The 26,706-nt window shown below is 42.6% G+C and overlaps 1 long non-coding RNA gene and 1 pseudogene across 1 annotated transcript in view; both read left to right on the forward strand.

Moving 5' to 3' along the window:
- LOC122733575 overlaps nt 1-26,706 on the forward strand; it is a 337,836-nt gene that overhangs the window by 235,507 nt on the left and 75,623 nt on the right. The gene's annotated exons all lie outside the window — the stretch shown is intronic.
- On the forward strand, nt 3,982-4,899 carry LOC122733573 (annotated as a pseudogene).

Below are 26,706 nucleotides of genomic sequence, written 5' to 3' on the forward strand. Positions count from 1 at the left end.
ACTTTTGGTGTCTTGAGTTGAAGATGTCTACAGGCCAAACAATGCAATCTGTCCTATAGGCAATTCGAGTTGCTGGAAGTCAGTACAGAGATTGTCATTGTTTGTTCTTTTCAGTCCTGTCTGACTCTTCATGACCCCATTTGGGGTTTTCTTGGCAGAGATACTGGAGTGGTCTGTCATTTCCTTCTCCAGATCATGTTACAGATGAGGAACTGAGGCAAACAGGTTCAAGTGGCTTGCCCAGGGTCGGTCACACCACTAGAAAGTGTCTGAAGCTAGATTTGAAGTCAGAAAAATGAGTCTTCCTGACTTCAGGCCTGGCATTCTATCCACTTCACCACCTAGCTGCCCTGGAGAGAGATTCAGGTTAGATGAAAAGATAAGAGAATCATCTGCATAGAGATGTTAACTAAATCCATAGATCTTGTTGCAATCACCAAGTGAATAGAATATTAGAAGAAGAGATGAGGGCAGCTGCTTGTAAAACAATCACCATTAATGGGTATGACATGGATGAAAATTGAGTAAAGGAGATAGAGAGGGAGGGGTCAGCTAGGGAGTTAGAGAACCAGGAGAGAGCATTTTCAGGAAAACTAGGAAGGAAGAGAATATCAAAAGGAAGAAGGGGACAGACAGTGTCAGTGGGTTGCCTAATGTGTGGCGCTATACTCTATTTCCCTCTCCTATTTCTAGGTCACCTTTTCTGTTGCCCCTATTTTGGGCATTGGTGCATGTCCATCTCTGGTCATGGACTTGGTTTGTCTTTCTTCGTAGAGATTTGTCTCTGGTGAATTACAGATTCTCTAGTTCCATTCTGCTTCCTAGGATGCATCAGCTACTTTCTATGCTACTGGGCTTGGCTGACATGTGTAGGATGCTTTTTCCCTCCCTGCTCTCACTCTTGTTAGCTCAACACCCTTTTGATGTATGTGCAAGACTCCAGTTAAATATATGTCGCCCTTGTTAGCAAGGTCAGTGTCTTATGGAGACTATTTCTACCCTGTGAAGACTTGGGTAAGAATTAGATATTCTTCCTGAAACTATATCTCTGACAAGGGGCCAACCAGATTTTGCTTGAAGTGTTCCTCATAGTGGGGACAGCTAGTTGGCTCAGTAGGGAGAGTCCCAGGCCTGGAGTCAGGAAGACCTGTGTTCAAATGGGACCTCAGACACTCATTGGCTAGGTGATCCTGGGCAAGTCACTTAACCTCCATTTACCTCCACTCCTTCATTTGTGAAATGGGGAAAATGAGAATAACTGTCTCCCTGGTTGTTGGGAGGATTAAATGAGGTAATAATTTTAAAGTGCTTAGCATAGTGTCTGTCACATAGTAAGTGTACACTGTCTCTATCTGTATGTCTTTCTGTCTCTCTGTTACCTATTTACAAAGCTCACCATCTCCCAACTCTGGGCATTTAAAAATGTTTTTGTTGATATTTTCTGTATCTATCATAGTCATTCCATATATTCCTCCCCTCCAGAGCCTTCCCACATGACATATTGTATTTTTAATAGAGAAAAAACTCTGCACAACTGATGGATACATTGAGAAAGTGAGAAAACATGCAGAACATAACAATTCTTGATCTTCCACCTCCACAGAGGGAAAAATTTGGAGCATTTTCTCATCTCTTCATTTGAGTCTTGTTTGTTCTTTATAGTTTTGTTACATGTACTTGTGATTGGGGGTGTGTGTCTTTTTTTCACTTATGTTGTATATTGAACTGAGCAGGGCCTTAAATCAAAAAGTCAGATCTTGAAGAGACATGAGAATTTTTGCTTTTTGGTGAGGCAGTTGGGGTTAAGGGACTTGCCTAGGGTAACACAACTAGTCAATTATCTGAGGCTGGATTTGATCTCAGGTACTCCTGAATCCAGGGCCGGTGCTTTATCCCCTGCACCATCTAGCTGCCCCAGTGAGAACATTTATTGACCAAACTGGAAGGGGCCTTTAGAACATGGACTATTAGCCCTGGAAATGAACCAAGCACATAGAATGTGGAATATCAGACCTGGAAGAGACATTAGAATATCAAGTTAGAGGCTGTAGACCATAGAATTTAATAACCAGAAACATCCTGAGAGGGGAAAGGTTTGGAGAATAAGCATTTTTGTAGTATCCCTTATGTACCAAGCACTGTAATGGACATTTTCCAGATACTATCTCTTTAGACATTCACAACAACCCTGCAAGGTATGTGCTGTTATTATCCCATTTTACAATTGAGGAAACTGAGCCCGACAGAGGGGCAGAGACTTGCTCAGCATCACACAGCTAGTAAGTGCCTGAGGCCAGATTAGAACTCACGTCTTCCCGACTCCAGGCCCAGCACTCCATCCATTGAGCCACCTGTCTGCAGAACGTGGACTTTTCAAAGGTGTAAGAGAATGGAGAGAATCCCACAGAGAGCTGAATGTGCCTTAGAATATAGAATATAATGAACACTCCCAATTTTGAAAATATTTGTTGTGTCTGTAATTTTTTTTTCTTTAGAAGTATTAAGATTTCTCTGATGATGGAAAAAAGTAAGCCTGGTGTCAGAAAATTATTTTCTATATTTCTCACTGTGATCATGGCACGAAGAAATGTGCTCCAAATAATTTTTAAACATTTTATCCACATATAAACTTAAAATGGATGAGCAGAATAAGACAATCAGTTACAATCAGAAATGAACGATGTTATAATAATAAAATGGCCTTGTTTTGCTGTAGCAATAAAATGACCAAGTGCAATGACTTGATTTAATAAAATCATCTTTCAAAAGCTTGCTGCTATGAGTATTTTTAACCATAAATGTCCTAATCTACTGTATTCCTCTCTTTTTCTGTTGTTGCATATTACATTGGGTTTGATGAGTATTTCAGCATTCCAGAAAGTACTGAGTTCACAAATCAGTGTAAACATATTGATGTGTTTACAGGTACTGTAAAATGCATGTTTACCCTGGAAAAAATTCAAATAAAAAGAAAGTACTGCTAAAAAAAGGAATATAGAATATAAAAGCTGACAGAAACCTTAGAGATAATCTATGACAAAATACTCATGTTCTTGATAGGAAGACAGAGGCCCAAAGAAGAATATGACTTGCTTAGTGACTAATGCCCAAATTACTGGAATCTCAAAGATGGAATCCCATGTCTTTATTCCAAGTGCAGAACTCTTTCTTTTTTTTTTTAATGATTTTTACTTCTGTTTTTCTAATCTTAATAGTATTTTATTTTTTCCAGTTACGTGCAAAAATAGTTTTAAACATTCGTTTCTATACATTTTTGTGTTCAAAATTTTTCTCTTTCCCTGCCTTCCCTCCCCAAGAGAAAAAGCAATCTGATATAGGTTATATATGTACAGTCACATTAAACACATTTCCGTATTAGTCTTGTTGCAAAAGAAGAATCAGAACAAAAGAAAAAAAAAACACAGAAAAGTAAAAAATGTAGAAATAGTGTGGTTCAGTCTGCATTCAGATTCCACAGGTGTTTTCTGTTTTTGTTTTGTTTTTCTGGATCTGGAAAGCATTTTCCATCATGAGTCCTTTGTAATTTTCTTGGATCACTGTATTGGTGAGATCTAAGTCTATCACAGTTCATCATTGTTCCATGTTACTGTTACTGTGTTCAGTGTTCTACTGGTTCTGCTCCTTTCACTCAGCATCAGGTATAGTTGAAGGTGATCTAGTGGTTGGTAGGTTTAGAGTCAATGCCCCACCAGTGACTATTGGGAAAATTGAGGCTGAGGGGGGAGAAGAGGCTGTTTGTGACATCAGAAACAGGGTCCAAGTAGTAAAACTCACTGGGCCTTCAGTGGCTTTAGAATCCAAGCAGTGCCAGTGCTTTTTTAGGAAAATAAGGCATAGGGTGTTGAAGGGACCTGTGTAAATTTACTCTACAGGTCCAAAACTAAATCTCACTAGGTGTTTACTGTGCTTTGTATCCAAAACTTTTCAAATAAAATTTTAAAAATCATCCTAAAGCTCTTTCCCGACTCTCAAGATGGCGGACCAAAACCCCCCAAAGGAGCTAAAGGAAAAAAAGGTCAAAAAAGAAAAAAAGGAAAAGAAGCCCAAAAAGGAAGATGCTGCTGAGAAGGTGGTGAAAAAGCCTCGAAAGCATTGCAGCCGCAACCCGGTCCTGGCCAGAGGGATTGGCAGATACTCAAGGTCTGCCATGTATTCCAGGCGGGCCATGTACAAACGCAAGTACACTGCACCCAAAACCCGGATTGAAAGGAAAAAGAAAGAGAAGGTATCTGCTACCATCTCAAAGCCAGTTGGTGGGGATAAGAATGGAGGAAACCGAGTGGTGAAGATCCGCAAAATGCCTAGGTATTACCCTACCGAGGATGTGCCTAGAAAGCTGCTCAGTCATGGCAAAAAGCCCTTCAGCCAGCATGTGAGGAGACTCCGATCTAGCATCACCCCAGGCACAGTTCTGATCATGCTCACTGGCCACCATAGGGGCAAGCGAGTGGTTTTCCTGAAGCAGCTGGCTAGTGGCTTACTACTGGTAACTGGACCTCTGGCCATCAACCGTGTTCCTCTGTGAAGAACCCATCAGAAATTTGTCATTGACACTTCTACCAAGGTTAACCTTTCAGGTGTGAAAATTCCAAATCATCTTACTGATGCTTACTTCAAGAAGAAGAGGCTCCGTAAACCTAGACACCAAGAAGGAGAGATTTTTGACACAGAAAACGAGAAATATGAGGTTACAGAGCAGCGCAAGGCTGACCAGAAAGCAGTGGACTCTCAGATCCTGCCCCAAATCAAGAAGATTCCTCAGCTCCGTGGCTACCTGCGTTCTGTATTCTCTCTCTCCAATGGAGTCTATCCTCACAAACTGGTGTTTTAAATGCCTGGCAGAGAACTCTTATTAAAATATTTGAAATAAAAAAAAAATCATCCTAAAGCATAATAGAACTGGTGGGGAAACTGGGTCCAAGCCCTGAGAAGGGCCCATTGTGAGTTCATCTAGATGGTGCTATGCTTAGAGTTCATACTCTAAAGTATTGGGATAAATGAGGTGCATGAAGAAACTGATGTGACATCATCAACAAAAGGGTCCAAGTAGTAAAACTGACTGGGCTTTCAGTGGCTTTAGTATCTAAGCTGCTCAGGTGTTTATTTAGGGAAACAGAGGCTTAATGATTTGAAGGGACCTGGATGAATTCACTAGACAGGTCTAAGACTAAATGGGAGAAGGCCCATATAGTGTCTGTTTCATCAAAATCCTTGGAGAGACTGACTTCTTGGGCTGCTGGGCAAAGTATGGTTTTGATAAGGGGGAAATGGGGTATGGGTTGGGGTTGGGGTTCTTGGGAATTCCTCTTTAAAGAATTACACCCTCTTGCACACAAAACGTAGTTAGAATAAGGTGGTAGTTTATTGAGGAACAAGGGAAGGGAAGGGTGAGGGAAGGGAAACCATGAAAGAAATCCTTGGACTTTTCATGGGAAGATTTGGCATAAAGCACATGGCTCAGAGGTACCAAATCTCCTCGAACAGGAGACTGGCAGGTACTTTTATAGGGGACTGATGGGGGTGGCCCATCTGCCCGTGAAATGTTCCTTTAGTGAGAGAGGGCCCTCTGGTGGTAGCTGGGGGAATTGGGTGAGCAGTGGAGGACCATCCCCCACTGGTAGTGACTAAAGGAATTGGGTGAGGGGTGGCTAAGGATCCCTCTTCAGAACTTAAAGGCCGAAGCCACACCCAAATTTATCTCCCCAGGGTAAGGGAGACCAGAATGAAGGGTAGGAATCCCAAGCTAGCTCAGTCCGATTTGGTTCAGCTGATCTCTCTAGGCGTTATCTGTCCTCTGGTTTAGTTTCTCAAGGAGAAGATTCCTCGGTGTGCCCCAGAGAAATTCTGGGGGGCTCTGCGCCCCATGACAGTTTGAACGAGACTTGTTCCATGGGGCCCACTGGGGTGGCCAGCCCTAAAGGTGGCCCAACAATGGCTTCTTGGCATTGTGGGTCGCGGGGCCCCATTTGGGGCTCTGTCTCCTTCAGAGGCTCCCCTTCTTAGGGCCCCAAAACTTCTGCTGCCTCAGGAGAAGGACTGCCCTCTGGAGTCCTGAGTGACCAAGTCTTGTGTAGGTCAAAGGGCCCTAGGTTTCTCTTTGCTGTGCCAAGGCAAACTGTCAGTTGAGATTGATTTAGAGGATGCAAGGGGGGCAGGCAGAGTGAGGAGGAAGAGGTGGGCCTGGACTGGTGAGGGCTGTGAAGGAGGGGGAGTGCTGTGTGTATGAGCGGAGTTCCTGCAGAAGGCCGAAGCACAAAGCGCCAGCCTCCCTGTGAACATGGGTGCACAGGGTTCTCACAAGTTCGGTCGAATCATGGTCGGGGGATGGGTGGGCTGAGGTGGCCAAGTTCTCTCAGTCAGTCCAGATGCAGGAGGGGGTACAGGTGTGGCCACATTAGGAGGAGCGACCAAGCCCCAGTGTGGCCCTTGAGGGAAATGGAGGCTGAAGGGAGGGGCGGCCGCCTACTCCATGAGGACCCCAGCAGCAGCCACCTCAGGGCAGCATGAGGAGGCTGTGAGGCAGTCAGTGCGAAGGGGGGCCAGGCTGAGGAGGACAAGGGGGAAGGGAGGGGGAAGGGGGAGGGGAGGGGGGAGGGGCAGGGAACTCAGAAGGAGCCTATGGAGGGAAAGACAAGGGGCAAGGTTGGGGAAAATCTGAGGGAAGGAAGAGCCAGGGGAGTGGGCAGAGGGAGGGCCCCAGGGAGGGAGGGGCAGCAGCTGAGGCCCATCACCAGGAAGCAATCCCGGATGCCAGGGCCTGTGGGGGGAGGGGCAGGGGGCACTGGGCACCCCCTCAGTCCACGGGACTCCCCACAGCGAGGCCCTGTTTTTGAAATGACTGTGCCTTCATTAGCTCTGTATTATAAACACGTTCACTGCTTCTTTAGGGAAACTGAGGATTAGTGATTGTAAAGCACCTCATGGAATTCTCAAAGCTGGTTCAACACAAAAACTGACAGGTCCTTCATGGGCCACTGAATCTAAGACTTTTAAGGAATAAAATAAAATTTAAATCATACAAATGTTAAATTAAAGTATATTAAAAACTGTGACTCATCTCCCACCCCCACCTTGCCCTCAGTGTCTGCCCTTCCCAGGCTCTTCCTACTGGGGGCTAGCACCTAAGACCACAGGTCCCACTGGCTCCCTAGGGGACTTGGATGCTCTTTTTCAGGTGGTGCCACCTAACAAGAGCATCTATGATGTCTTGGTTACTCACCCCTTGGACCTGGTACCTCCTAACCCCAGGGGTTCTACTCCAGGTACACGACTTACCTGGTACAATGTGTGAAGTGAAGGAGTTGGACCAGGATCTCTCTCCCATCCATTCCTTGCCTTCTTCCCCAAACTCCACCCCAACTCGAGTCCACATAAGGAAAGCAAAGGAGATAAGGCTTCACCTTGGGGGTTCCCAAACATCCTTAGACCCAAGTCCCAGGTCCACAATTTCAAACCCCAGTTATTCCCCTCTTTGGGCAACTACCCAATGGCCTGTCATCTTATTACCACCCTTCTAATCAAAGGATTTAAAACCAGAAGAGAAAAAAAAAACATAAAAAACCTGAGACTGAGGAAATAGAAATGGCTATTGTTAAAATGTAAATATTGTCTAGGATTAGAGTATAGCCCCTATTAGTGAATATCAGGGAAACTGAGTCTGAGGGAAATGAAAACATCCATGTGTCATGAGAACAAGGAACTTAATAATGAACTGACTGAGTTTTCATTGGCCGTATATTGGAAAGATGTCCACTGCTTGTTTAGGGAAACTGAAGATTAGAGATTTAAAGGTCCTTTCTGAATTCTCAAAGCAGGCAACAGTTCCAATATGACAATGCCTTCAGTGCCATAGAAACCATTATTATTACATGTTGTATAACATATAAATCATATATTAACTTAATTGTACTAAATGGAATACTGAGATCTAAGCAACCTGAGTGCCTATTGTGAAAGTATCGAAAGTTTCTAAGCTTATGATCCATTTTGTGAATATTAGGGAAATTGAACCTGAGCGAACTGTATGCTTCCATTTGACAGGATTGTGAGCATCCTCGTTTATGAAATGACTGTGCTCCCACAGTGCATTTACTGGATGTGGAGAGCTTTTTCCATCATGAGTCTTTTGGAATTATTTGGGATCTTTGAAAGAAAAGCTGATTTGATCAGGGTTGGTAATCACACAATGTTGCTGTTATTGTGTATAATGTTCTCTTGCTTCTGCTCACTTCACTCAGCATCAGGTCACATAAGTCAGGCAATCTACGTTTTGAAGGAAATTTATAAAAGAAACATCAAAAGTTTAACTGATAATTGAGTACTCTGAAATTAGACATGGAGGCTAATATTTCACAGGTGTGTAGGACTAGTAAAACAACTAAAAGTATAACATCTGCACGGGAAACAAGACAGGGATGTCAATTGTATAATATTTTCCTTTCTGCTCTCAAAGTCTATCATGATGGAAAAGTCTCTCCAAAGCCAGAAAAAAGAACTGTGGACTATGGACGAGGATTGAACATTACACTTTCTTTTGGTTTTGGTGCTGTTGTTTTTTTTTCTTTTTTGTGATTTTTCCTTTTTGCTCTAATTCTTCTCTTATACCATGACTAATGCTGAAATATAATTTTATTGTACATATATAACTTATATCAGATTACCTGCTGTCTTGGTGAAGATGACAAGGGAGGGGAGGGAGGGAGAAAAATTTGAAATTAGAAATATTATAATAACAAATGTTGAAAACTATCTCTACCCGTACCTGGAAAATATTAAAATACTTTTATAATTAAAAATAATAAGAATATTTCCCATGCAATTTCCATTATATCCACAAGATGGCACCAGAATGCTAAATTCTGCAATATCGACTTTGGCCACCGCATGGCACCAAAGACCATCCTATAATATTTCTATTAACCACCAGATGGCAGGAAAAGACTCTGTTACAATCTTTAGCGGTCCTAAATTGGCCAAAAACTCGTTTATTAAAAGCCTGCTATGTGCTCCACTCTGCTCTGGGGGCTAGGATTCCAAAGATCCAAACCAAATAGTCCCTGGCCTCAGAGAAAAGTACATCCTATCAATAAAGATCACCTCTGAGTAATAACAAACTCAGTGCACATGGCCCTTAAGAAGGGGAAGACAAGGCTTACCGTTCTTTTCCAAACGTGACATGTCCACAGGGATGGCAGAATGAATTTCTTTTCCGGCATTTTAAATGTATGCATTCCTGTCATTGATTTTTATTTTTTTCTTCTGTAGGATGGCTCTCTCTATAGTTTTGCTATTTGGTCATGTCAGACACTTTGTGACTCCATTTGGGGTTTTCTTGGCAGAGATACTGGAGCAGCTGGTCATTTCCTTATCTAGCTCATTTTACAGATGAGGAAACTGATGCAAACAGGGGGAAGTGACTCATTTGGGTCATACAGCTAGTCTGAATCTAGTCTGAGGCTAGATTAGAACTCAGATCTTGCTGACTCTGGGTCCAGAGCTCTATCTACTGAGTCTCCTAACTGTCCTCATCTATGGACAGTAAAGCAGTATAGAAATGTAAACCATCTCTTGGTCAAGGCTCTTGGAGTGAACAGGAGCGGCCCAGAGGGATCAGATCTCAGGTGGGGGGGGGCTTCCATCCAGCAGCTCTCACTGGTAACTTCTTTGCCATTTTCTCATCCTTGCCCTTCTTGCCCAGTAAGTCCTTAAGCCTCAGAGTCATCCCTGTAAATTCAGAATGATCCTGGCATTCCATATCTATCAGGGCTTTGCTAAGGAAAGCCCTATATCCATCTCAGGGTTATACAGAAACATGAGGTGTTCTCTCATTATGATTGTCTCAAGGGATCTCTCTGTCCTGGGAATAGGAGAGAAAGAAAACTAAGAGGAAGCTTTAGCAAGGACCAGGAATGGAGGAAAAGTGAGTACACCAGATATGGCAAATATGTAACACTAGGCATGAAGGGAGACTGAGCCTGTAGTCTTGGTCAGCAAAGAGAGGTTGCAGAGGCAAAATCTAGGCCTGGTGTCAAGAAGAAACATTCTCAGAATGAGAGCTGCCTTAATGTGAGATGGGCTCCCTGACCCTCCTTGCTGTTCTTCAGTCCAAGGCTGCAAGGCCACATGTCAGGTATGTTATAGTGGGAATTCCTTTTAGGGGGTGGGTTGAATGTGATGGCTTCTCATGTCCCTCCCAGTTCTCCCACTGTGTGATTTTTTGGTAAAGAGGGTTCTGGAACTGCCTCTGTCACTTAGCACCCATGTGCCCAAGGACAATTCCCTTCTCTCTCTGAACCAGTTTCCCCATCTGCCCTGTGTGGTTATCTAAAAATGTTAATGGTGGAGGCAGTAAGGTCCACAGACCCTCTACTACCCATATCCCCAACATAGGTGAAGTGTTGTTGCCACAGGGCATTGTTGACACCACTGTCCCATGCCCACTCCTCATGTGAATACTTGGGTTCTCTCAGAGCTGCTAAGGGATCAGTGACATGGCCAGGGTACCACTCCTTATGGAGTCTTGCAGAGGAGTCAGACTGTTGTCCAAACCACTGGCCCTGCTCTCCCTCACACTATCCTCTCTCAGCCTTTCCCAGCCATCCTCCTATCTCCTGGACTAGTTTTCCCTTAGCCCATGGAACCTTCTTGTACAACCTACCCTAGCCACCATAAATTCTCAGTTCCTTCTGAAGATATCACCTGCTTTGGTGATTGTACCATCATCTGCTGGTTTGATGTCCTGAAGACATCATTATTCTCAGCTATAGCAGTTTTCCATCATTATACTTTTCTCCAGGCTCCATCGGAGGAAGGGACAATTTGCAGAAGAGGAAGAATTCTGATTGTTCACATATGCATCTGTTTGTGGGTGTAATTTGAGTTTTCCCTCTGTACAGGCCCTGATGCAAAGTGGGGTAAGGTTGTCATGCAAGGGATGGCTTGAGAGCTCCCCTGAGGGGACAGGGGCTCCCTGGCTCAGACCTTGGCAGCCCAACAGCCTGGCTCCACAAACTTCTTGAAGAAGAGATCAGCCAATACAAGAAGAGTGGCCCCAGAGATGCTCTGCCTCAGCCTGTCAAGGTAAGAAGGCCAATGCTCCAGACCTGTTTTTTCCATGAAGACTTCCTGAGGTGTCATAGCTCGATAGATAGAGGGAGTCAGTGAGCATTTCTTAGGTGCTTACTATATGTCAAAAACTGTGCAAAACATAGGCATGGGATTTATCCCACAGGAGGGGGTGGGCAAGGCAACAATCAAGGAGAGATAATGGAAGAATATGACAGAGAATCCAGGTAGGTGTCAGGTGAATCACTGCATGGGTCATGAGAGGCCATCACAGCCAACATCGTTTTTTACAGATTTGGAAAAAGAGGCTCAAAGAAGTCCAATGACTTTCCCAGGGACACATAGCAAGTATCCGATGCAGGGTTACACTCAAGTAGTCCTTACTCCATTCTGAATGTTGTATCCACTGCATAGCTGGGCTACCTCTTCATTCTCCATCATCTACCATATCCTATCAGTTATTAAATCCTAGTATTCCAGCCCCTTATTTCTGGAGTGTATGCCCCCTTGTCACTCCCAGTACCACCATTATTACTTCAATCTGTTCTCTCTAGCATTCCTTCTCTCACTTATCTTCAATCTCTCTCTATCTTCGGGTTGTTTCCCACATGCTTACATACATGACCATGTCTCACCATCCTCTTCTTTTTGGTGAGGCAATTGGGATTAAGTGACTTGCCCAGGGTCACACAGCTAGCAGGTGTTAATTGTCTGAGGCTGGATTTGATCTCAGGTCCTCCTGACTCCAGGGTTGGTGCCCTATCCACTGGGCCACCTAGCTGCCCCTCCCCATCCTCTTGACCTACTCCTCTCCACTGGCTCTCATTCTCTCCTCCCTTTTGTTGCTAAACTCTCCTCATCCTCCTTCTACCTCTCTGACTATTCCTTCTTAGTCTCCTTTGCTGGGTTTCCATCCAGGACACATCAGCTCACTGTGGGTTTCCTCCATAAATCCATTTAATACTCTGCCTCTTCTCCCTCTATACTTGGTGATCTCAGTTCCCCTCAATGTGGTTGTCCTCTCTATGAGAATGATTCTCCCCTCTACTTATTCTGTCCCAACCTCTCTATTGACCTCCAGGCCCAAACCTCCAACTGCCTATTGCACAACTTGAACTGGATGTCCCTTAGAAACCTCCAATTGAACATGTCCCCATGTGAACTCATCCTCTTCCCCCCTGAAGTCTCCCCTCTTCTGAATTTCCTGATTATTGTTGAGAGTACCATTATCCTCCCAATCACTCTGACACACAACACTTGGATGATATCCTTAACTCCACACTCTTTCTTATCCCTCCCATAAATAATCTGTTGCCAAGGTCTCGTGATTCTACCTTTGTCACATCTCTTGCCTACACATCTTATCCTCTGCCTCTGCCATTGCCTGGGTACTAGCTCTCATTACATTAGGCATAGACTACTAAATTGGTCTTCCCAGGGGTCTCCTGGCCAGACCCTCCCCACTTCACTCAGGTGTCAAGATGATATTCCTAAAACACAGGTGATACACAAGCTCATTCCTCCTGTCACTAAACTCCAGTCTTTCCTTTTCACCTATAGGATCTATTTTTTTCTAGCTTCAAAGTATCTCATTGCCAGTCTCTCCTCCACCTTTCCAGTTTGTTATGCTTTCTTCCCTTGACTTTCTTATACTTTTTTGTTTTTAAGTGAGGCAGTTGGGGTTAAGTGACTTGCCCAGGGTCACACAGCTAGTAAGTGTTAAGTGTCTGAGGCCGGATTTGAACTCAGGTACTCCTGAATCCAGGGCCGGTGCTCTATCCACTGCGCCACCTAGCTGCCCCTCTTATACTTTTTTTGATCCAGGGTCTCTAGTCTCCTTGCTGTCCTTCACAGTGACTGTGGGAACTCTCACTGGCCGTCCAAGTCACTGCCCAGCCTGGACTTCATATTCTTCTTCAGACTCAGTGGGTTAGGCTCTAGCTATCTGACATCAAATAGGATATCTATTTGTGACTTTGGCATTCAGATTCATCCAGAAATCAGCATGTGGAATGTACTCTCCCCATGTCTCTGCTTCTCAAAATCTACCTTCAAGGAATCAGTCATCATTGGAGGTTGTTTGATTTTAGGAATTTGCCAAAAACATTGTACATTTGGCTGACTGCCAGCTGTGGTGGAATACCCATAAGTGCTTGAACGTGATTTTTCAGATGATAACCATTTGTCAGTGCTCATATTCTGTACTATTTGAAATAGGCTCAGGAGATAATTTGTGTCTAAAGGGAGTTGTGTCTAAAATGAATAGGGTATATAAGCATGTAAGCCTTGTAGGGATCTAAATGCCAGTCACCAGCTCAGCTCAGGGTAATTGCAAGCTCACCCTTGCCAGAGCCTGGCTTTATTGTGAGATAGGCCTTCTCTCAATAAACTTATATTTTCCTCAGCTTAGAGACTTCCTTTTTCTTTCCTTCTTCAGACTTAGAAATATTCGTGACACTACTTCTATTTAACCCCTCCATGCTCTTTTTCTTTTTTTAACCCCTGCACTCTTAAAGGTTGAGGCAAGACTAGAAACCTTTGTGTAAATAGAAATCAGATCAACATATTATCTAAGACTAGATAGGGATTCAGAGGGCAAGTTGGTGAAGGAGCAGACCTCTTCTTGGAACATTCCTCAGGCCTCAAGTAGGTGAATACACTGCTGGCACCAGCTGGGTCTTCCACTCTGAGATGCTCAAAAAGCCAGGGTCCATCTTGGATACTTTCCTTTGCTGGCAGAGCTCAGAGCTACCTTCTCTTTCTCCTGTTGCTGGTTGAACCAGCTCTGTCAGTTCTTGGTTCAGTTTGCTCTCACTCTGCTTCTTCCTCTCAAATTTCAAACCCTTTCAAGGGTTTCTTCTTCTTCCCTTTTTAGCGTGTCCCTTGCCAAAGATCAGTTGCCACCCTTAATTTGCTCTTCTGATGGAGGAGGCTAAAAAAGGGCTAATAGATAACCTATCAATTGTACCTAAAAGGGGTTAACAGATAACCTAAGACTTGAGTTATCAATAGTACCTAAAAGGGTTAACAGAGAACCTAAGGTTTGTGTTCTTACAGTAACCAGCCAAAAGGGTTTGTCCCTATCAACCATCATGATCAGCAGTGTGATGAAATAATGGGATTTAGCAGATACTCAAAGACCCACCTGGAGATTAATCTATACTGATTGAATCAAGTGAGAGTGATTGACTGCTAATTAAGCCTACTTCAAGTTAATTGGGTTGTAGTCACACCTGGCTATCCCTTAAGAAGGTATTGTTCTCAGAAACTAGACTGTGAACTCAACTTGAGAACAGCTTCAAAGACAATGGATTTGGATGATGCCAACCAATCACCTTGAAGCAGTGTGTAAGGACGCCTCTGTTCCAGATGTATAAAAAAAGCTACCACAAACAGCTTGCTAAGGAGTTCCTGATTAAAGCAGGCTCCTGGAAGAGGACTTCAGGAAGAACCCAACCAGGCTGGAACCCTAGACTAGACTAGACTAGACTAGACTAGACTAGACTAGACTGGAGCTGAAGCTTCTGATTTAAGGCGACCACAATTTAGATTTTAAACATCACAGCAGAGACTGTAGCTAGGGACCATTAACCCTTAATAGCCATTAATAGTTCTACATCACAGAACACCTAGAAACCAGATCTTAAGTGAAGAGTTATCCTAAACACAGACACCCTCTGGGTCTGACAGGTTTTCCTGATTTTGTAAAATGAGCTAGAGAAACAAATGGCAGACCATTCTAATCTCTCTGCCAAGAAAACCCCAAATGGGATCACAAAGTGTCTGACATGACTGAATAGCAAAAATATACATTGCCATCCTACAGAAGAGAAAAGAATTTAATATGAATTAAACAAATCCATACGTTAAAAATGTCTGAAAATAAATTCATCCTGCAATCTCTGTGCATGTGTCACGTTTGGAAGAGAATGGTAAGACTCATCTTCCTGTTTTTCAGTGCCATGTACACTGAATTTGGTATTACTAAGAATTAATAAATGCTCTTTTGGCCAATTTAGGGCCAATGAAGTTTACATCATACTTGTTTGCTGCCATCTGCTGGCTGATAAAAGTATTGAACAATATTATGGGAGGGTCTTTGGTGACCACTGATGGACAAAGCAGATACTGCAGAATTTAGCACATCGGTGCCATCTCGTGGACATAAGGGATATTGCATTGTAATTAAAGTCTGAGGCCAGAAGGGAATATATTTATTATACAGTTGAAATCCCTGTCTTGTGTCTAATGCTGATGTTACACTTTTAGTCTGCCGTTTCACGTCCAAGCCTCTGACTCATTTCAAACTCTATTTTTATGATTTTTAGCCCATGTTACAGCTCCTTCCTGGGTAAGCAGGCACAATGGAGCTAAATAAAATCCTAAATTTAAGAAATGAGGACAGTAGTCATTTCCTTTTGTGTCACTATGGATTCTGAGTAAATCATCAACATCAAAATTATCTATTAAACCCTCTATCATATCAAAATTAATCAGATGCAGCATGATACTTCAGAGCTGTGGTGACACCACTGAGCTGATGTTACACTCCATTGTAGTTGGGTAAAGACATAATGTTGGCCAACCAGAGTAGTCCAAAAGTATGTGGAGATGAATACAAAACTGTCTTCTCTTTGTTTTGAAGGAAATTCAGGGGAAAAATTTATTAAAATATCATTAAGGCTTCTTCTCTCTATTTCCTCATTCATGAACCAGTCCCTGTGAGTCAGTCAATCTCAGAAGGACATTGCTGATGAATAAGATTTCCAAATCCCCAGGGAACATGCTCCTTGACCCTAGTCAGTACCCTAGTCAACTAAAAGACCTTATTTCTATTTAGAGAAATCTAATCTAGTTGAATTCCAGCCCTAAAGCAGTAAGTCTATGCCCTAGCTATCCTGCATTGTGGTTGAGGTAAACCTGCTTATGAAGGAGAAAACCAGAGTGGTCTGGGCAACGATGGATTCCTTTGTTCCTTGTTGTTGGAGGTGGGTGAGTCTCATATTCATGCCAGGTTCTCAGAAGGAGGAGTTGAAGACTTTTAGCACCCCCCCCCATTTATTAGTATTCTTACCTCTTGATTAATTATTCACCAATGTCCTCCCAGCTCTGCTCACTTTATGAGTCTTTCCAGTTTTTCTGGGATCATCCTGTTGGTCATTTCCTATACAACAAGGCCATTCCACCACAATCATATACCACAGCTTCTTCTGTTGTTCTTCAATCGATGGACATTCCCTTGATTCTCAATTCTTAGCAACCACAAAGAGTTGCTATAAATATTTTTTGTACAATTTTCCCCCCTTTTCTCTTTTTCATGATTACTATTCTTTACTGTTTCCCTTCCATCCTATTCCCTCTCCCATGATATTTATTCTATTACCCATCTTCTTTCATCCTATCCCTCTCCCAAAGGCATTTGCTTCTGTCTGTCCCCTCCCCCAATCTTCCCTTCCTTCTTTTGCCCCTCTCTCTTTATTCTCTTCCCCTCCTATTTTCCTGCAGGGTTAGAGAAATTACTCCACCCAATGGAGTGTGTACATTATTCCCTCCTTGAGGCAATTTTGATGAGATTGAGGTCTTTGAGCCAATTTTGTTGAGTGTTAGGCTAATTTAGTTCCCAGATTAAATAGATTACTCCACCCAGTTGGGTGTGTGTGATAATCCCTCCTTGAGGCAACCCTGATGAGTCTTTGAGCCTTTTCTGTAGAGTGTAATATTCTTTTACTGCCCTGCTCCTCTCCCATCTCTTCCCCCACTCCATAAGCCTTTTCCTGTTTCTTTAATTTAGGATTTCACCTCTGCCCTTTCCCCTCCCCCAGTACATCCCCCTCACCCCTCAATTTTACTCTAAAGATGTTATTATGGGGCATCTGGTTGACAGAGTGGACAAAGCATCCACCCTAGACCAGGGGGGATCCCACCCAAAACCTAGCCTCATACACAAGACAGTCACCCACTGAACGACCCCAGGTATGTCCCCCAACTCCAATTTTTTATGGTTCTCTATGGTCTTGTATTTGAAAGTCAGATTTGCCATTCAGTTCAGGTCTTTTTGTCATGAATACCTGAAAGTCCTCTTTTTCATTGAAGTCCCATTTTTTCCTCTGAAAGATTATGCGGAGTTTTGCTGGATACATGACTCTTGGTTGTAATCCCAATTCCTTTGCCCTCTGGAATATCATATTCTATGCCCTTTGGTCCATTAATGTAGAAGCTGCTAGATCTTGCACTCTCCTGACTGGGGCTCCACAGTACTTGAATTCTTTCTTTTGGGCAGCTTGCAATATTTTCTCCTTGATCTGAGAGCTCTGAAATTTGGCTAAAATATTCCTAGGAGTTCTCATTTTGTGATCTCTTTCTGAAGGTGATAGGTGGATTCTTTCAATTTCTATTTTATAATCTGCTTCTAGAATATCACGGCAATTTTCCCTGAGAATATCTTGGAAGATAATGTCTAAGCTCTTTCCTTGATCACAGTTTTCAGGTAGACCAATAATTTTCAGATTATCTCTCCTAGACCTGTTTTCCAGGTCAGGAGCTTTTCCTAGAAGATATTTCACATTGTCCTCTATTTTTTATTCATTTGGATTTGGTTTATTGTGTCTTGGATTCTCATAAAATCACTAGCTTCCATTTGTTCAATCCTAATTCAGAGGCAATTATTTTCATCAGAGAGCTTTTGTACCTCCTTTTCCTTTTGGCCAATTTGACTTTTCAAGCTTTTGACTTTTTCTTCATCTCTTACCTTCATCACCCTCATTTATTTCTCTTTCCATTTTTTCCTCTACCTCTCTAAATTTATCTTAAAAGTCCTTTTGGAGCTCCTCTATGGCCTGAGACCAGTTATCATTTTTCTTGGAAGCTTTAGATATAGGAGCCCTGAAGTTGACATCTTCCTCTGAGGGTGTACCTCCGTCTTCCTTGTCAGAGAAGAAACTTTCTATAGTCCTCACCTTTCTTTGTCTGGTCATCTTGCCCTTCTTTACTTGACTTTTAGCTCTTTAAAGTGGGGCACTGTTTCCAGGCTTCAGTATCCCAAGCCTCAGAATTCCCAGGTGGTATGATTTAAGGATGATCAGGATCTAAACTTGCCTGGCCTGTTCCCTGTTCTGTACATGACCTCAGACCAACATGCTAATCAACCAGCTTGGTTTGAGGTGGTTACCAGGTCTGACGAGCCTGTGCCCCTCCCCAACCTGGGCCACTGCTACTCAAGCCTACCTCCTGGTTCCTAGCAGGGGTGAAAAACCCAAGTTCTGCCTCAGCACCAGCATAGACCCCTGTAGCCTGCCCCTTCCAAGGGCTAAGCCCTCTCACCAGACTGTAAGCTTAGTTCCAGATGACACTGGTGCTTCAGCTGATTCAGAGGCTCTGGGGGTCTCCTTCTCTGGGGAGGGCTTCGTGGGACTGGATCTGTGTCAGTTTGACTGTGGGGTTGGGCTCCATTCCTGTCTCAGTACAGCAGCTCCCTCTTTCTGACCTTCCAATCCATTCTTGGTTAGAAGATTTCAGCACATTCTTCTGTGGGTTATGCTACCTCAGGCATTGTCCTATGGCATTATTTTGATGGTTTTTTGGAGCATTTGTGTCATGAGTTCAAGAGTTCACTGCCTTTCCTCCACCATCTTCTACTCTCTGATTTTGTAATACTCTTAGGGTTATTTTTGTGTTGTTGTTGTTATTACTAGTCCTGCACACTTGGACAAATATTTTTGAAAATATCTAGAATACTATTTTCCCCAAATTATGTGAAAAACCATTTTTAACATCAATTTTTAAAACATTGTGTTCCAGGGGGCAGCTAGGTGGCACAGTGGATAGAGCACCAGCCCTGGATTCTGAAGGATCTGAGTTCAAATAGGGCCTCAGACACTTGACACTTATTAGCTGTATGACCCTGGGCAAGTCACTTAACCCTTAATGTCCTCCAAAAACAAAACAAAACAAAAAAAAAACAACTTTCTGTTCCAATTTCTCTTCCTCCCTCCTTCCCCACTCCCCTTAGGAAGGTAAGCAATTCAATATGAGTTATACATGTGTATTCATTCAAAACATTTCCACCTTACTCAGGTTGTGAAAGAAAATAGAAAAAAAATTAAAAAGGAACAAAAAATTATGCTTCAGTCTTATTTCAGACACCATCAGTTCTTTATCTGGAGATGGACTGCATTTTTCATAATTCCTTCAGAATTGTCTTGGATCACTGTATTGCTGAAAAGAGCTAAGTCATTCACAGCTAATCATCTTACAAAATTGCCGTTATTTTGTATATAGTACATGTCACGTTGCATCAACTCATGTAAGTCTTTCCAGATTTTTCTGGTAGCATCCTACTCATTATTTCTTATAGCACAGTAGTGTTCCATCATAGTCTCATCCCACAGTGTGTTCAGTCATTTCCTACTTGATGGGCATTTCCTCAGTTGTGAATTCAACCTTTTGGTTATTATCTCTTTTTGGATAGCAACCTAGTAGTATTCTTAATAGTTCAAAGAGTTTGCATGATATTATAGAACTTTGGCCATAGTTCCAAATTGCTCTACAGAATGTTTGAATACATTTACAAATTCACCAAGAGTACAATAATGTCTCTTTTCCCCATATCCCCTAAAAATTTTTGTTTTCCTTTGCTTTTCTATTATTCCATCCATTAGATATTAGATAGTACCCCAGATTTGTTTTGAGTGAGTTACAGCATTTTTTCCATATGGCTTTAGATGGCTTTATTTCATCTGGAAACTTCATATCTTTGATGATGTATCAGTTGGGGAATGGATCTAATTTTAAGAAATTTGCCTCAGTTCTCTATGTGTGTGTGAAAAGAGACCTGTTAGACCAACTCACTTCAAATTGTTTTTCACAGTTACTATTGCTAACTGCATTTCCTTCCATCCTATTCCCTCCCTTCAGTGTCACTCAACTGTGTCAACATTTCTTCTCAATTATTCCAGTACCAGACTTATACAAAGAGATCACAGCAAGAAGAACAGGACACACAGGTATAAAAATATTTATATCGGCTTCTTGAAGCCAAAGAAACTAGAAATTAAGGGGTGCTGTCTATGGAGAATGGCCAAACAAATCATGGTAAACCAATGGGATGGATATGTTCCATTAGATACGCCAAGAGGGGTGGTTCAGAGAAACTGGGGAATTCTTGTATGAATCAGTGCAAAGTGAAGTGAGCAGTACCACATCAATTTATACAGTAACAACTTTGTACAGTCAAATAACTTTGAAAGATTTAAGATCTCTAATCAAGACAATAACTATATCTCAAGACTACCCACTTCTTGTCAAAGAGGTAATGAATTTAGCATGTGGAATGAGATCTAGTTTTGGATATGGTCAATTTGTTTTTCTTGACTATGCATACCTATTCTGAGGGTTGTATTTTCTCTTTTTCTTTTTCTGTTCCCAGTGGAGGTGTGAGGGAGAGAAAATTAATGCTTGTTTATGGAAAAAAACAACAGACTTGCTAAAATGTGGGTTCTCTTCAAAGAAATTAGCAAATTGAGAGGAGGGATGTGTTTCAGGGAACTATGATGTCCAGTAGGTAGTCTTGCCTAGTTACTTTTAGTCTTTGAGTTATCCTGTTATCCAGATACTCACAAGAATGGAAAGGGATGCTGGGACCTAGCTGGTACTCTCTTTCAGGAACTGGGTGTATATTAATAATCCGGTAACCAACTGGTGATTGGGACAAAGCCCCCATGAATCAAATGATGATCTCACTAGGGACCTGGCACTCAGTAAATATTTTGCCTTGGGGGAGGGGACCGGGTCCAGCTCTCCCTTGGTGGTCTCAATTAGGCCCTGCATCCCAATGGGTGATCTCTACTGGAGCCTGGCATTTGATTGGTGGTTTTCATGAGGGTCAGTTCCACAAAGCCACATCTCAGAATAATGGGCCTTAATTTTAGGGTTCTTTATGAATGTCACTATCCATGGCAGACATCACCTCTACCTTGAAGATACCACTGGGATTATGATAGAGAGGAAGAGGCACTGATTGGATTTGTTCTTTCAATTTCAAATTTTCCCATCTCTAAAAACTTAGATATAGGTTCCTCTAAGAACATGATGCATCTAATGTTAACAGGTGAGTTTGTCGTTTTGGAACCTGAGTTCTTATTGGGAGGGTTCTGTTTTGTCATGGCTATAGGCTTTTAAATTGAATTTCCTACAACGTTTTCAAAATCAGTCTGCCAAAACCAATTAAATGGGTTACAAATCTTGGTGGGAGTTTTATTTTGTCCCTTTTCAGTGATCTAAGATGGGGGGTTGTGCAAACCTGTTCCCATAAAGGCACGTTCTTTCTGCATCCAATTCCCTGAAATAAGGAACAACAAAGAAGAGTTTGGAATCCCTAAAAGGGGTGGTTTTTGCCACCTGGACAGACTTCAGAACTGACAAGTACAGTGACCAATTAACAAGCAATCCACCTTGTGACAAAAAGGCAATGGACTCAAGATGCAAAATAAGACATAAAGTTCTCAGTTTCAGGGAAATGATGAGGTCAGATGGCTCCATTCATATTCCTAGACCTCACTTTTCATCCCATACCAAAATGATGGGTATCCCCTTTTTTCCAGGTCTTCACTCCCACAGAGATCATCACCTCTACATACTGGAATCCTGGGATGGAGTGATTTGTGACTTTTCTCCTTCAAACTCCTAACTTCAACCCAAACCCTGTGAAAGGCCCATTGGTCCCTTCTGCTCTTTAGTCCTCCTCTATAGCCCTTGCATTCCTCTAGGCCTACACCTAGCAATTCCTCTGCAATGACCCTGAGAACCACACTGCTCTCCCACATCCCCTCAGGCCCTTACCCCTTTTGACTTTCAAAGTTAAGATCAGCTAGGTGGCACAGTGGATAGAGCACTGGCCCTGGAGTCAGGAGTGCCTGAGTTCAAATCCGGCCTCAGACACTTAACACTTACTAGTTGTGTGACCCTGGGCAAGTCACTTAATCCTAATTGCCTCACTAAAAAAAAATTAAGATCACAGTTAAAGTCAGAGACAGTATGGTCCACATAGCCGCTAATAAACATATGCCCAGCACTGGTGAAGTGTTGTTGTGCCCGGGTATTCTTGACACCAATCTCCCATGCCCAATCCTTGTGTGGGTACTTGGGTTCTCCCAGAGCAGCTAAGGGCTCAGTGTCATTGCCAGGATACCATTCCTTATGGAGTTGGAGTCATGCAGAGGAGTGAGACTATTGTCCAAACAAGAGGCCCTGGCCTCCGTCACACTTTCCTCCATCAGCCTTTCCCAACCACCTTCCTATCTCGTAGTTTAGTTTTCCCTTGACCCATGGAACCTTCTTGTAAAACCAATGCTAGCCATCATAAATTCTCATTTCCTTCTGAAGCTATTACCTACTTTGGTGATTTGGCCAGCAGCATCTGCTGGTTTGATCTTTGTCGTGCTGTATCCACTGCATAGCTGGGCTGCCTCTTCATTTGCTATTATCTTCCATATTATTCCATATTCCAATTATTAAATCCTGGCACTTTAGCCCTGTTATTAACTAGGCAAAGTGTTTTTCCCTTTTACCCCCAGTACCACCACAATTACTTCAAGCTGTTCTCCTCAACTAGAATATCATATGGTTGTAATCTTATTTTTGTCTTGGATCACTACAGCCAAACCTACACTTGTGTTCTTGAGCAAAGCTGGAGAAATTCATATAACTGTGCTAACTCTCTATGCAACAAAATTTTTGTGACAGGACTTCAACTGGGTCTTCACTGCTTCATGGCAATTCTTTTACATCTCCCTAATCATTTATCCACTACCCTACTCATCACAGAGTTTTTCCAGTGCTTGTTATCCCTCCTGACATGTTCCAAGAATTCCATTTCCTCACCCTCTCAGATGAGAACATTGCTTCATATGAGAAAGAAAAAAATGGAATCCATTCACCAAGAGGTCCCTCTTTTCTCCATTCCATCCTGTCATCTCTTAACGATTGACTCCTCTAGCATCCTTTCTCTCACTCATCTTCATTCTCTCACTATCTGTGGCTTGGTTCCCACCCTGCCTACAAACATTTCTATGTCTCCCCATCCCCTGAAAATCATCCCTTGACTTACTGTAGTCTCTGTGTCCTATGTATAACATTACTCTCAACTTCCGCAGTTTTCCATCACTACAGTTTTCTCAAGGTTCCATCAGAGGTTGAGACAATTTGTTGAAGAACAATAGTTATGATTGTTTATATACGCATGTATTTTTGTTTGTGTGTGTGTAATTTGAATTTTTCCCTCTGTATAGGCCCTGATGTAAAGTGGAGGAAGGTTGTCATCCAAGAGATGACAGTGAGAACACCCCTGAGGGGACAGGGGCTCACTGGCTCATTCCTTGGCAACCCAAATCACTAGTTCCACAAACTACATAAAAAAGAGATTGGCCAACAGAATACAAGTGCCCCCAGATACTCTTTGCCTCAGTCTGTCCAGGTAGGAAGTCCAGTTCTCCAGAATCATCTTCTCCATGAAGAATTCATGAGGTGTGTTAGATAGATAGATGGATAGATAGATAGATAGATAGACAGACAGACAGATATACAGAGAGAGAGAAAGCATTTCTTGGGTGCTTCCTATGTGGCAAGCATTGTAATAAGTATTGGTCTGGGGTTTATCCCACAAGGAACAATCAAGGAGAGAGAATAGAAGAATACAAGAGAATGAATCCAAGCTATTGTGATGTGAATTATGGCTTGGGACAAGAGAGGCCATCATAGCCAACCTGATTTTTACAGATGAGGAAACAGTGCCACAAAGCAATAAAATGGTTTTCCCAAGGATTGATAGATAGCAAATATCTGAGGTAGGCTTCTACTGAGGTATTCCTGACTCCACTCACAGGAATGCCCATCAGTTGAGGAATGGCAAAACAAGCTGTGGTGAAGCATACTATCCACCTCCAAGGAACTGATCCTGACTGAAGACAGACAGAAGAATGCTGTTTTTCATTTTATTTCTTCCATTTCTTTTTGTTTTATTCATTTTCTTATACAAAATGACTAATATGCTAATGTTTTACATAATTGCAAAAAAGATAGTGAGTTGGAAGAGATCTCAAAGGTCAACTAGCCAAACCTCATTGTACAGTGGAAAAAAACTGAACCTCAGACTGGTGATGTGAGTCATCTGAAATCTCAAATCTTGTAAGTGTCCACAACTACTAAGGTAGGATGTGAACCCAGATCTTCCTAACACAGAATTGAGTGATGTATCCATTAGATTCTGCTGCCTCTTGTATGCCCATCTCAGTAGTGTACTCTCATCTCTCTAGATCATCTGACACTAGAAGGTTGCCGGGGATGGGGGCAAAATTATTTTTTTAATCATCAAAAGAAAAGTCATTTCCCAAAACTATCAAATTTCACCTCATGAACATTCAACAGCCACTTATTGGTTTGAATTTAATTCTTGAGCAAAATACCTGTATAGATCCTACTCTCTCTAATGTGAGAAGTCCTTATCCCAGTTTTAAATATAAAATCATCTCTGCCATGTAAAACCTTTTCTAAAGTACCCTCTGTCACCTTTCCAGTTTCTTTACATCTTACACATTCCTCCTGTGTTCCCCTTCACCCCTGTGATATACTCTTCAGTCTAGCAACATTTGCCTCGATTGGAATGATGCCACCTACTGGAGACTTGCTGTGGGAAAGCTCCACCATGAGGAAAATGCCTCAGAGGCATTGTGGCTTTTCCTTGGCGTCAGGAAATGACGTTTGCTCATGGGTGCTGTCTATCAAGGCTACCAGTCAATCAACTTGAGGAGCCTCCACTTCGTGAGGGCATTGCACAGTTAGAGGGTTACCTAGGACCAAATCAGAGGCTTTTTCTACCAAAAGGGCTGTGGCTGCCACTGCTCTAAGGCAAGGTGGTGCTCCAGCTGCTACAGGGTCCAGCTGAATTGAATAGTAGGCTATAGGGCATTGGTTAGGCCCCAGTGATTGAGTCAGAACTCCAGAAGCCACCCCCCTTTGTTCATGCACAAAGAGAGTGAAAGGCTTACTATAATCTGGTAGTCCTAGGGCAGGTGCTGATAACAAGGCCCGTTTTAATTCTTTTATGGCTGAGAGATGCTGGGGATACAACTGTAAAATGTCTGGGACAGAACTTTTTGTTAGAGCTATGAGAGGTTTAGTAATTTCACCAAAAGAGGGTATCCATTGTCTACAGTACCCAGCTGCTCCCAGAATGGCTCTTGATTGCTTCTTAGTAGAGGGGGCAGAAAGTTGTTGAATGGCCTGGATTCTCTTAGACAGAGTGAGTTCCAGCAGCCAGAATAAATCCTAAATATTCCACCTGGGGCAAACAACATTGTACCTTTGACTTGGACACTTTGTGGCCTCTCTTGTGCAGCTCTAGTAGTAAGTGACGGCTATCTTCTTGACAAATTTCAGCATTAGGGGAGGCTAAAAGTAAGTCGTCAACATATTGTACTAGTGTGGAGCCTTTAAAGGTAATGGAGGCCAGATCCTGCTGTAAAATTTGGGAAAATAATGTGGGACTGTCTACAAATCCCTTTGGGAGTCTAGTTCAGGTCCACTGTCTATTTTTCCAGGTAAAAGCAAATAAATATTGGAAGTCCTCATGTACTGGTATGGAGAAAAAGGCAGAGCAGAGGTCTACCACTGTGAAACATGTAGATTCATAGGGAATGGAAGAAATTATGGTAGAAGGGGAAGCCACTGTAGCATGTCTAGGGATAACATAATTATTAATTGCTCTAAGATCTTGCACAAAACGATAAACAGGTTTACCATCTGGCCCAGGCTTGGGTTTTTTAACTGGCAAAATGGGAGTATTGCATGGAGAGTGATGACATGGAATAATAATACCCTGGCTTTTCAAAGCCTCAATTATAGGGGTGATCCCTTCTATTGCTTCCCTAGACAATGGATACTGTGGAATGGAGGGGGGTGGTCCCCCCTTAACTTTAAAGGTAACAGGCATGGCAGACTTAAGGAGCCCCACCTCATTAGGCCCTTAAAGACTCAGGAATGTCAGAGGGGATTTTGGATACCTCCCCTGCTGTTCCTTGAGCTTCTGTAAGTAAAATTGGTAATAAATGAACAGTATCCTCTGGCAATTGTAGGGAGACAGCCCCATCTGGAGCACAAGATATGGTTGCTCTAAGTTGCAAAGGAGATCACAACCTAATAAATTTACAGGGGCATCAGGCATGAGTAAAAATGAATGTTCTACTGTTAAGGACCCCATAGATACCATGCAAGGATTCAATTTTGCCACTCTCTGGCTCTTTCCTGAGACTCCTACTACATTCAAAAATCCTACAGGTCTACACCCAGCATCTGCTTTGCTTACTAATACTGATTTAGAAGCTCCTGTGTCTAGCAAACAGTCATAATACGTGTCCGCTACTTTGAGGGTCACATGAGGTTCATTACTCTGGGGAGGTGAATGGACTGGCAGAAGTGCATTCAAAAAATCCGGATCTGGGAATATGTTGCTTTCATTATCTATGTTCCATTCCTCCCCTTCCTCTTGTCAATCCTGTGCCCCCCCTTTGAGGGAGTCCATGGTTACCCTGATTCTGGTTCTGTCCTTCTGTTCCTCCCTGATAGGGTCTA

This window comes from Dromiciops gliroides, chromosome X, assembly GCF_019393635.1.
Source record: "Dromiciops gliroides isolate mDroGli1 chromosome X, mDroGli1.pri, whole genome shotgun sequence".
Classification (NCBI taxonomy): Eukaryota; Metazoa; Chordata; class Mammalia; order Microbiotheria; family Microbiotheriidae; genus Dromiciops; species Dromiciops gliroides.